The sequence below is a fragment of the Vanessa cardui genome, chromosome 11 (assembly GCF_905220365.1).
Source record: "Vanessa cardui chromosome 11, ilVanCard2.1, whole genome shotgun sequence".
Taxonomy (NCBI): domain Eukaryota; kingdom Metazoa; phylum Arthropoda; class Insecta; order Lepidoptera; family Nymphalidae; genus Vanessa; species Vanessa cardui.
Genome location: NC_061133.1, coordinates 8,771,849 through 8,785,365, shown reverse-complemented (window position 1 = coordinate 8,785,365; position 13,517 = coordinate 8,771,849). Strand labels below are relative to the sequence as shown.

At 32.2% G+C, this 13,517-nt stretch overlaps 1 protein-coding gene across 6 annotated transcripts in view; it reads right to left on the bottom strand.

Annotated features, from left to right (window-relative positions):
* Positions 1–10,382, bottom strand: part of LOC124533451 (diacylglycerol lipase-beta) — a 70,532-nt gene extending 60,150 nt beyond the window's left edge. For 4 of the 6 annotated variants that reach the window (XM_047108725.1, XM_047108730.1, XM_047108729.1 and 1 more), the window contains exon 1: positions 125–646. The gene's annotated coding sequence lies outside the window, so the exon portion shown is untranslated. Of the gene's footprint in view, positions 1–124; positions 648–9,915 lie in introns of those variants that run through there. The other 2 variants (XM_047108726.1, XM_047108727.1) reach the window with 2 other exon arrangements.
* Between the last annotated feature and the right edge of the window lie 3,135 nt (positions 10,383–13,517).

The window sequence follows — 13,517 nt, the reverse complement described above, 5'->3', positions numbered from 1 at the left end:
ATATTTAATTAAATATGTCATTATTTAACCATGCACGAATACAACACGCTGTCGTTATTCGGACGGGTATACGTCATAATATAAATAAAATATATCGAAACGTTGATAGTAAATAATTCCTTACCTACTCTAGATGATCATGTACGAGGCGCTGATGATATTGAAGAGTATTCTACAAACAAAGTTGAGATAACATCTTCCACATGCACTAATGTTTCATCTTCATGCCCAAGTCCAACGTATCTGTTCACACACGACCCGAGTCCAACGTCACACCGGGTTGATGATCAACGATCTCCGTAACAGTTACTCACCGAATCATAAACAATACCGCAATATCCAAGCTCCTTTCACTTAAACACTGCACACCAAAATACGCCTTCTAACCTGGCATGATTACTGCAACTCCACTAAATTCCACGGGGCCGGCCGTCTAGATTTGCGAAAACGACTTCGCTTAAATTTTTTACAACGATTAAATAGTTTTCACTGTAGATGTTTGTCCAAACGTTCAGTTTAATTAATAAACAGAGAGGTTTCTGTCATACAGTTTGTTTACAATGGTTATTGAAATGGCACGATACGAATACGTCGAGTCCGCGTCGGCCGGCGACCGGCAGCCTAGTGTCGTCAGAAGTATAGAATGCCCTGAGCGCCGGTCGAGATCGCTATACGCGCCGTACACTTACGACGTTCCGTTTCTAGTGCCGTGAATTTCCACCGAAGAGTTCCGAATCGAGCCGAAACGGGCCCGGTTACCGCCAAATCGTGTTTTCCTTTACACTCACGCCACCACTCGGGCATCTGGGGGCCAAGAGATACGGACCGAGGAGAAACTAGAAAAGTGGAACTGCGAGTTTTCATAATCGCATGCAATATATCACGCATTACGGCTCGCCTTTATTGGTTTTAGTTATATAATAATAGAATAAATAATATCTTATAAATATTGACTAATTCCATGATAGAATATTTTTATATTAATTTTTCATTCAACGTTTCCTACAAAACACCAAATCAGTACACTAACGCGTAGTATATAAGGCACTTATTTGTTTACACGTACATTTTATAGAGATCTAAAAATAATAATATATCTCATTATAACGTAAGAATTTTCCAAGAATAAATTTTAATCAGATATTATAAATATATAACGAATGATTGTTTTGCTCGTCGCGGTCATAAAAGCAGAAATAGTAAATAACTATTGTCTCGTTTACACTAAAGAAGTATTATAATTTCTACTCCAAAGCTTCAACGATCATAATGGCATACATGACATTCACAACTTTCAGAGATACGGCCGTTTGAATGGAAAGTAGCGATGTGATGTTACGTGCTAATGGTGTGAAAAGACAGTCGACTGAGAGTATATGTATGTAGCATTTATATGTTTATTCTTTTCTTTACACCCAATTTTTTTTTCTTTTCTCAGACATATTATCCGGGTCTTTAATATACCTTTAATTTGTAGTTTTTTATTTTTTTTGTGTGCACTTTTTTATCACCAGTCAGCACCTCGATTTACGTTGAAGGATTAATACATTTATTTTTTTATCGGTATTTGTTATTTAACTAAAACCATACTAAATATAAAATATCACTTGTTTAATTTCCTCAGAATCATTTACATAAATCTATTTAAAACCGTTAATAGAAAAAAAAATTATATAAAAAATAAATATTAGATAATTATTTTATAGAAGTATATTTTTTATGATAGTCAAACACGACAGAAAGAATATATTTTATCTGTATAGATTCTTTTTCATTGCAAAGCAACGCTATACTCAGCCCAAGATGTTCTTTGTACCGATTCTATGCTATTAAACGCGACAAAAATAACGATTTTATCTAAAAAAAGGTTTCTTGATAATCTATGACACCTTAAAATTATACTCTTAAATTATATAATAGAAACATTTAAAAAACAATAATAATAATAATATAATAAGACACTACTTACGAGTAGATCAAATTAAACAATACAAATTGTGCAAAAAGTACACTTAATAGCATATTTTTTATTAAATATAATTGAAAGATTTAGGATAATGCGAAGGCCAATTTAAGTCATTTATCCACAATACAAATAAAGTCTATATCATCGTAGATAATAGCAGGTAAATTAGGTATATATTTATAAAAAATTAAATGAAAAAAGGAAAAGCATTCATACAAAATGTTTTGATGAGAAGCGTCTGTAATGATAATCAATTAAGTATTTACGTTAATTCTTTAAAAAAAAGAAGGGAGTTGCCAGTTAACAATTAATAATTCTTCCGTGTGGCATAAACAAGTTTTTTTATTACATACGTAGGCGGACTAAACGGCCACCTGATTGAAAGTGTGCACATAGACATTGGCGCCGTAATTAATATTATTTATAAATGTTATTTATTTCGTTCACACCGAAAAATACTGAAGATTTGGCTGCAGAATAAGTAGGTAAATTGTGATGTGTAGGAAAAACTACACAGAGGGGTTGCAAACCCTATCACCGAGACCCGAGTAGAACAAAACCTAAATAGAGAGGGTACTTACATTACAAATACTTTATTTCATACCTTGCAAGGTATGCTGTATTCACGGTTATATAGAAGCCTCGAAACATATTTTTTGTAGTCGCATTCTTCGGGGACGATTCACATGTTTTATTTTAGGCTAAGCTAAGTAATATAAATGGTAAAACTAACTAACAGTTTGTTTGTCCTATGGCTAGTTCTTCTTTTTTTTAAGAAAACGTTTCGAATTTCCCGCTAGTACCCGTTCAGTGCGGGATGATACACGCGGAAGAATTAAACATGTAGGTTCCAAGCAATGTTTGCCTTTAGCGTAAGATGAAAAATAAACATAATGGTGCTTGTCCCGGGTTTAAACACGGCGTTGGTCAAGGCTCTCCTGTTCCAGCCACAGCTACAGCTTTATCTCGGCTCTTGAATATTAATATTAAAATGTTAGCGTTTAAATCGATCGCCGTAGTCGAAATACTGTCGCAACATCATCCACGGAAAAATTCAAATAAAAAAAAACTATGCCAGTTCTTTTATAAGGGAAATAATTATAAAATACGAAAAGCATTAAGATTTATTTCGTTTAATGATAAGCACAGATTACAACTTTTATTTTTCATATTCACAAGCCAAATCATCAATCGACACAAATACTTTTTATACTTACTTATTTTAAAAATATAAATATATATAAGAAAAGAGTAAAATTTGCACAAAACTTGTAATTCTCTGTTATTTCTATTAATAACAAAACGAGCTCATAATCATTACCATAAAAATAGTTTAAACAAATAAAATATGCAGGAGTTTTTTATGTTTTCAACTGACTTCAATAAATAAAAATTTTAACAAAAAGAAAAACCGACTTCAAACAAAACACTATTTTAAAACAAATGAATATGCACGAAAAAGTAATAAAAATAATTGCGTATTCAACATATTTTTTAGAGTCTTCCTAAGTTAAATGAAATGAAAAATATTAGACTACTTAAAAGTCGATTTACGATTATATAATGTAGTTATAGTTATTGGTATATTTGGAGCCGGTGTCAGCCGCGGTGCCCTTGCCCCAACAATCAAAAGAAAGAAGCGATACGAGCCCCTTGATTGATCCAGTATATTATTGTGTAAAAGGTAATTTGTAAAAAACATATTTGTTAAAGTACTCTCGTATTGTTTTTTGATAGATATACGTAGGGTTATGTAGGGTTTTATTGGCTGACACCGACTCCAAATATAACAATAATTATAACTACAAGGGTAGTTACAAGGATAAGGGTAGTTTGACGAAAGTTTGGTAAGGTTCTGAGTATAGGATCCATGACAAATTAAGGGAACGGGAGGGAACGGAACAATTCTGAGGAGCACGTTAGAAATACTCGGTCGAATCTTTTATTTATGGGTTACTTGGATATTTAAATCACCTTCCGGAACGTGGTTATGTTCATGTAATTGTCATAATCGAATATTATAATTAACTAGCGACCCGCCCCGACTTCTCACGGGTGCAAAACTGATACTAAACATACTAAAGAATTTGTTTATTTACGACATCACATTGCAAACTTCTAAAATTGTCACTGTTTCTTTACTATATTGTTCATTTATTATATACACAAACCTTTCCCTTGAATCACACTATCTATTAAAAAAAACCGCATCAAAATCCGTTGCGTAGTTTTAAAGATATAGGGACAGAGAAAGCGACTTTGTTTTATACTATGTATTGACGGAACTCCTAAACGGCTTACAGTTAGGGTGCGATTTGGGGCAGAATTTCGTACTGTCTTTAATCAAATTTTGTGTATATGATGTGATGTCATATGATGTATGACATAGCATACGAATAGCACTTTTGCAAAGATTTTTTACTGAGGTCGATTACAGCTCATTCAAGGGTGGTACCTTGTAGTTTATGCCGCATGACGTATTAAAGCCGCTTTTTCGAAAATCTATTTTTGCTTTATTCGAAAGTTTCTTTTGAAATTGTCCCCGAAGTAGTTTCTGATTCACATAAACGGAACGCTTAATCTATCCATAGCTTCGTATCGTATAAAAGGTAATTTGTAAGAAACATATTTCTTAAAGTATTCTCGTATTGTTTTTTGATAGATATAGTATAGGTTGGCTGACACCGACTCTAAATATAGCAATAATTATAACTACATTAATCGTAAATCGACTTTTAAGTAGTCTAATATTTTTCATTTCATTTTACCTAGGAGGACTCTCAAAAATATGTTAAATATGCAATTATTTTTATTACTTTTTAGTGCATTTTTATTTGTTTTAAAATAGTGTTTTGTTTGAAGTCGGTTTTTCTTTTTGTTAAAATTTTATTTATTAAATAAATAGTACAAATTAAATATTAGGATTACAGCGAAAAGGATAGACAGATTAAAAAAAATCGTTTATTTTGTATAATTTTGAGATTAAAATGAAGTCATCAATTATTTACTTACTCTCACTTAAATAAAAACTTTCTCTTTTCTTGTCAAATAATATTCATACGCTTTTTCCGTTATATATTATGTATTATATAAAATTAAGTAAAGCTTACAAAAAAAATAGTGAAATTTAGTTTACGTAGTAACAATGCATATGAATTTAAACAAAACTAAAAAAAAAACATTTAAAAATACGCTTTACTTTAAAAATAATCTTCCTCTCACCAACAATTCTTTAAATTGTCAGTCATTGTAAAATGTTAAACGATTGATTAATTCGCCGAATGTATTGCAAAATTGACACAACTTTAAACTCTCAACAAATGTCACATAAAAAAAAAAACCCAAACAAACTTACAATTACTTTATAAACAACAACGTATTATTTATTGTGTCTATGTATTTATTTACTTTGACTATTTATAAAAAAAAAAAAAAACATTTCGTAAATTTTCGGAGCTAAGCTTTGATTCCGGTAAGATAACATCTGACCTGGTGCGTCATATCGAATGCTTGGTCGAAAGAAGCGGACGTCGTATCTACGCCGGCCGGATCCTGGTTCTATCTTATCTACCGCTAACAATATAGATTCACTCGAGTTTAACATTTTAAGTGGTACTTATGATATGTGCTTTTAATTCATTGTTATATATTTATAACGGAATGACGAACGATTTATCTATCGTTAGGTATACGCAAAGTAATCATATTTATAAGTTGTACCTTTGATTATTTATTCATATACTAGAGACCAAGCCGGGCTTTGCACGAGTGCAATACTGATATTCATATACTACAGATTTTATCTTGTTTCTTTCCTATATTGTCCATGTTTTATATACAAATATCTTCCTCGCGAATCAATCTATCCATTAAAAAGAACGCATCAAAATCATTTTCGTAATTTGAAAGATCTAAGCATACATATGGACAGACAGTGGTAAGCGACTTTGTTTTATACTATTTAATGATTATGATTGTTGAAGTCGATAACACAAAGTACATTGAGGAATAAAGTAATGTATTCTGTGTGTAATGATATAGTGATTAAATGTACTTATACATCACTTGAGTTACGTACATTACTTAGAATCTAATTAACACATCACAGCAATAATTACTTTAATACATGTTATAAAATGATATAATAAATTCTTTATTATGAGTTCGTTTCGCTACATCTAAGTAGGCAACGAAGTAGCTTAAGATTATAAATTTAAAATGACATAAAAGAAATATCTAGTAATGTTTCTAGAATATATTAAAGTATAAACATTTGAACCGTATTCCTCGAGAAGCTTTTAAATAATTTACCAGTGTGCCTTTAAGAAATCTTCAAATCTATCACTAAGCAGAACTTTTATTAGATGACATCCTGAAGCTGATGGGACTTCAAAGCAATATCATAAATTGGATTCCATTAAAGCAGATACTCGTACTTGCTTTATTGGTGGACAAAACTCTATCAACGGGAGTGGAGACAGACACTTACACTGGTTGAAATTAAAACTGTAACAATAGTATGGATTGAATTGTATGTTCGTTGTTCAGCTTCTCTTCATAAAATAAATCCTAATTTGTAATAAGCAATATTGATAATAATACATTTATTTACATAGTGGACCCAAATAATCATGACCGCAAGGAATGGTGGCATGAATACTAAGCAGCATTTCCCTTTTAAATCCCTTCTCTGTAACAGGCGACAATAAGAGGGGGTATATATCTTTAAGAAATATTTTCGCAATATAAGTCCAAGTATTATAACAGGCACAAAGGTATAATACACACAGCAACAACAGTCTATAAATTTCCCACTGCCGGGCTAAGGCCTACTCTTCCTATGAGGTTGTCCTCATAGGGAGAGTAGGTTTCGGACATATTCCACCACCCTTTTCTAATACACGATTTTTTTCTTCACCGGCGAGCGCGAGTTAAATTATAAACTCCAATTAAGCACATGAATATTCAGTAGTGCTTGCCAGGATTTGAACCCGCAATCATCGGTTAAGATGCAAGCGTTTTAACCACTGAGCCATCTCGGCTTTAACCACTGGGACATCCCGGCTCATACATATATTCGCCTATAATTCAAAATAACATGGATGTTGCGTTACAAAAGATCCTATCCCCGTTTCCAGGGAACCCGTGTTCGGCCGTCAAATCTTATAGTGATGGTTCAAATCAGCAATGTCGATAAGAATTAGAAACGTCGGAAGAGCTATTTTTATTGTACTATTAATAAATGAAACAGCCTCCTTGCACAATAAAGACCATGTAGGCCGTGAGAATCAACTTTTTTCCTTAATGCTTTTATGTCTCATGATTTCTAGGAGGTAGGTATCGTGTGTAGCCAGCGCATTGATTATTTAATTTATTCAGCTTAAAGCATTTTTTTTTACTTATTCCTCTATCACCTCTTTAATGCTTTCATCTTTCCATCATCTCTATAATCTGGGATGGACTATGTTTGATAAGAGCCGGAAATCTCTAAATTGGACTCGCTCGTAGAATAATATAAATTATTTATAAAACGATAAGACGGCTTTTATTTTGTTCGTATTGTAATATAGTGTAAAATAAATAGTCATATTTTAAGACAGTGAAATTTATAATATAATTAAAGAAACATATTGTGTTAATTATTGTTTTTTCTGTTATGTATTTATGCTTTCCCTCTAAATAACCTTCGTGTACCAAGGGTGTTAGTAGATAAGTTCGTATATTTCGTTAAAATTGTATATTGAATTTAATTGTATATTATAATTGTCTTTTTTCGGTCGTCGTTAAAATTATCGAATAATTGCTATTCCAAATAATATTTCCTATAACGGATAGTTCACATTCGATCTTGAAATATTAAAAATCTATGTTTGAAATGAACATCATCTCGAGTATATAAGTACAAAATAATGCAGACAAAGGAAATGTATTGAACGCTCGTGTTTGTTCTTTCCTCTTTAGGAAGTTAGTTTTGTGTTAGTAAATATAGTGAACATAGAATTACTTCTAATATCTTATATGCAGAACGTTAAAGTTCTACTATTGTAACTTCGACTCATAAAATTTAACTGTATTTTCTCAAAGAGAATTATTTAATATTAATCAATTATAACTCAGTACTAGATGGCGTAGAAACACGAAACTTTACCGTTCAATTGACGTACATTTGAGCACAGAGACAATTTTACCGCAAAAAGTATTAATTCGTATGAGATTTTTTTTTGCCAATAATTATAATGTACGAACTAACTTATACTAGGAGCAAATCAATTCTTCGACTTTAAATTTGCTTTTAAATCTAAGCCGTTGCGCTATTGGCAGTTTTAAAACAAATATATAAAGGCACCTTAACGCATTTGGGATATAAACCAGTCGGTTTCACAGACCGATGAGTTCGGATTTATAGATTTCTTCACATTAAATATATCTACATAATTTTTATTAAGATCACGATTTTAAAAAAGCCTATAATATTTTCATGATATCATAACTAGAAGAACGTTTAAATTTGGTATTAATATAAATAGCTTCGTTGACTAAATTACCTTTAACACTTAGCAGTGAAGCTAAATACATAGCTGTAAATGTATTGAAATTGACAGCAGGATTTATTTAAAGAAGACATTGAGTTTAAGTCCACAGACTATTTTGTTTATTGAGACTGTAAGCAACATATGATTATGTTACATTTTAGTATATTGTAGTAAGTTTATTGTTTTTAGTTATAATACTAAATTTAAGAATAAAATAAAAAACTGTTTTAAAATTGAACTCGCAAGATATGTCCCTATGATCTATCAATGTGAAAAGTGATAAACATGTATTATTTTAAACGTATGCATTATTATATACCTATTTCGTTTGTGTATAACAAATAAAGTTTGCGAAATATTTTTTTATATCATAGTATATAATAAATTATACGAACAAAGACTTGGATTTGAAGATTAATTAAAAACAAATATGCACTAAGCAAATATTGCAACTATTTATTTCAAGCTGAAGGGACTCAATACGTTGCTGATCAACTGATGCTTCGGTCTTCAATACGAACAACAATATTAGCAATAAAAAATATTACCTTAAAGTTTCACAAGCCAAATTGAATCGCAAAACACAAATTTTAATACACAAACTCTAATTGTGATATCAGAATAACTTTTCTAAGTAGGTACTTAGTGAATAAATGATATTAAAATAAATTTTCGTAAACACTATCGACATACTTTCGAGTTTCGACATACACCAATGATTCGTTTACGAAACTAATTTCTTTTGAAGACGATCAAAGATGTGTGCGAGACGTCAGTAATGATAACTAAACTGTTACTGTATTGCCGCTCTCAATAGTGGTGTGTAAACAAAACCAAACACGCTATAAACAGAAATGGCCGGCAAGGAGCCAAGAAGATCGAAATCAAAATACGAACAACCTTTATTACATACAGAGTAAATTTTTAGCAAATATCGAATAAGTCTTAAAATTATATTCACATGTACTCGGGTTGCCAATTATTAATTGTAATGCTTGAAAATGTTCAGTTAAGCAATTAAAATGCTTAATTCATTTGAAATCAACTTACAGTAAATGCTTATGAAACAAGCTTGAAAAATAAATATGTTTGGATGCAAGATTGCAAGAAATGTACTTATCATTTAATGTTTCGCCAATTGTATATTAAAATATTTAAAAGCCTTAATACTTTTTGCAAAGTAGGCCGTATGCAACTAATGAGTTTGGGGCGACATGAATATGATGTTCAGACAAAAATGACGTGAAATTACATATCTATTCCATAAATTACTTTAAATTAGTAATGTTTTTCGAAATTAATTTTCGAATATTGAAAGCGAGTGGAGTACAAGAAATCGTCGGTGAAGTTGCCTTCGCTTTGCTGAACAAATATTGCAATTTAATTAATTTTATGTACAAATGAGAAGATACGTACTTGTTCCTTCCACTGATTCAGGCTTACATAAGCACGTGTGCTCGTTTTTACAGTGGCATGAGCGCGTTCACTGAGCTCGTCGCGAACCAAATTTCAACATTTTAACACTTAATTTAATTGCAACACATCATAAGAAAAAAAACATACACAGACAAACACCGTAGAAAATAACACAGACAGCCTGACCGCTTTCGCTCAGCTTGTGTAAATACAAACGGACACTTTTGCTTGCACACAAATAAGCCACAACGAACTGATGCGATTTCACTTGCACTTATTTTTCAACAATATTTTAGTGTTAATACAATTAGGCGAAATGTCGATGACGAGCGTTGCGAGATGCAGCGTGTGCGCCGGCGCTCGGGCGATACGCGGTGGAAGGACGCGTGGCAAACAGTTACTGAGACAGATAGCAAGAACTAAGACTGGTTACTGGTTGGCAGTCGCCCGGCGGCGGCCAACCGCGACCGCATAGCTGCCTCCGAGTGGTGGGCTGCTTCGAGCAAGCGAACGTCGACCTAGTCTGCTGGATGCCCTAGAAATTATCAATCATCACAAGCGTCACTTTCGCCATCGGATACTATGTTTTCATATTAAGACATTTTGTACGCGCTCGTTACACTAACAAATATAATAAGTGTGAAAGAAACTTAAGAATATGAAAATAGTAGTAATATATAGTAGCTAAGTATGTCTGGGGAATTGAACAATAAAAGACATTTAATTTATAATTACTAATATTGCTCATTCGTGATTCAATAGTACGTAATTTTATCTAAAAATTGGTTAAATAATTACTAAAATGCCAATATCCCTTTATCAGACGTTCAACTGCATTATCAGTTATCCGTAATTAATGATATCTAATGAATAAATATAATAATATAAACAAAATAATCCATATGAAAGAAATACATTTATTACCATTGTTTCGTTCAAATTATTTGCATTTCTGTGTCATTATTGTGACACGATTAATTAAGGAGGTATTTTATAAAATATGCAAATTATTTAAATATATTTAATATAAAGATTTGTTAAAATTATTTTTTTACTATTACAACATTTGAAGATGTTTTTTATTAATTACAGTCCATTCTAAATTTAAAACAATTATTATAAAATAATATAGACAGAATAAAAATATGTAATATTGTAAACACGATTTATCTGCGATAATTCTCACAAGAACAATTGTTTTATACGCTTATTATTGTCTAGTCGTAATTATATCGTCAAACATCTCTCCCATAAAGATTAAATGACATTACCGTTAATAAATCATATAAATAAATGAAATTATTTCTTAAGACAACAATTACTGTAAGTACTCGAAACATTTGAAATACTTTCAATTCCAAGCTAAAATATCACTGTTTTCTTTGTTGTTGAGGCAAAAATGCTAAAAAATAATATTGTCAAAGTACGCAAACATTACATGATAAAATTGTATGTCAGAAAAGAGAAAGTTACTTTTGAAACTTGTATCAAACTAATATTTTAAAGAAGTAAGTTTTGTTTGTTTTCTGGATTCAAGCAATACTAGTATGTTTTGTATAAAACTTTCATATTATAATAATTTGCATTTGTAAGCAAATATGTTTGTATTTGTGCCGAGATGGCCCAATGGTTAAAACGCGTACATCTTAACCGATGAGTGCGGGTTCAAAGCCAGGCAAGCGCCACTGAATTTTCATGTGCTTAATTTGTATTTATAATGTATCTCGAGCTCGTGGGCGACGGAAAACATCTTGAGGAAATCTGCATGTGTCTAATTTCAACGAAATTCTGCCACATGTGAATCCACCAACCCACATCGGAGCAGCGTGGTGGAATATGCTCCTAACCTTCCCCACCTGCCCCACTGTCTATGGGCGCCAGTGACCACATCATCAGGTGGTCAAGTGACCTATTTATTATTAAAATAATAATACGACTCTTTCCAGACTCCATATAATAAGGAAATCATGAGCCGTATCAACACTGAAACCTCTACTTCAGTATTCGCCGTCTACTTTCGTAATTGTATTGTGCACAATATAGTTTTAGATATCTCTAATAAACGGTATTATATGTGATAGCACACTGAATAATAAACTTTCTGAAATTATTTTTGATATCTAAGCGACTTTTGCTTGTATTTAAAGTTTGTACTTGGCAAAATTAAGTCAGAGCGAGCCTGAGGCCTGCCTGCCTCTCAGCTCACGCGGCGGTATTACGTAGGTAGTCACAAATAATAAGATGATTTATGTTTGACAGTCTGTTCAATTAATATTCGCAGTAATGATTTAGCGGCGATGTTAAAAAATATATATTATTTATTATATTTGATGATTTATGACTAGTTTAATGTTCGACTTTAGTATTTCATATATTCTAATCAAAATATTTTTTTAAATTTCCGTTAAAAAAAATCATAGGTTAGGCTAATTTGCTTTAGGCTTTCCTGATAATAAATGGAGTCGAGATGTCCCAGTGGTTAGAACGCGTGCATCTTAACCGATGATTGCAGGTTCAAACCCAGGCAAGCACCGCTGATTCATGTGCTTAATTTGGGTTTATAATTCATCTCGTACTCGGCGGTGAAGGAAAACATCGTGAGGAAACCTGCATGTGACAAATTTCATAGAAATTCTGCCACATGTGTATTCCAAAAACTGTTGTTGTTTCCTGATAATATTTATATTTGTTAGGTTAGGTTTGAACAGAATTCTGATAAATTGTCATGTCGCAAAAGGAAGCCACTGAACGGAATCGTGAGATTAGTGACGCCGTGACCGTCGCAAGTGAAGAATTACTCCCTCAGTAGGCGTTGGCGCTAGTGTATCTAGACTATCGATAGCTTGGGTTTAGAAAAAGTATCGATAGTCTCTCAATAGTATTGTAACGTGTCAATACGATAGTATAGATAACTACGCGTGAGCAATACTTCATCGATAGTATTGCTCACGGAGAGCTATCGATAGTATCGAAAATATTGATCAAAGTGATACTATCGATTGTATTATCGATATCCAAAATAGTTTTTAAGGTCAACTATCGTTAGTCAAACTATTGATAGTTCTGTAACACAGGTTGGCGCTATGGGTTTCTTCTGCCCTCGCCGTAAACATCACCGGGCATATCAAGTATGTCATACAGGCTGCTGACTGGTTAGCGCAAATTTTAAAATGGCTGGGCTGTTAATTTTATTGCTTCATAAGCGAGATCCCTGCGATTTGAACCCTGAATATCGGTAAAAGTAGCCATAAATAATAAGCCATATTAAAATAATGTCAAGAATATATTATAATACTAATTATTGACTAAGCAGATACAGATCACGTGCTAATAATTATCTATTTCGAGGCCACGCGTAAGTGTCAAAACTGCCTTTCTTAGAAATCCTCTTATGCAATGAACTAGTTTAGCGCTTAAGTCAATAGTAAACAAGCAATTAAGTTACTTGATATTAATCTGCTACGTTCTTTGCGGTTTTCCTGGCCGGTAATTGGCCTTGCGCTCCTTGCAACACATAAAACGAACGATATAAACTAAGCGTGGTTAGCCTAATACATGTTTAAAATAATATAAGCTACTGTTAGTTTTGACACATTAATAAT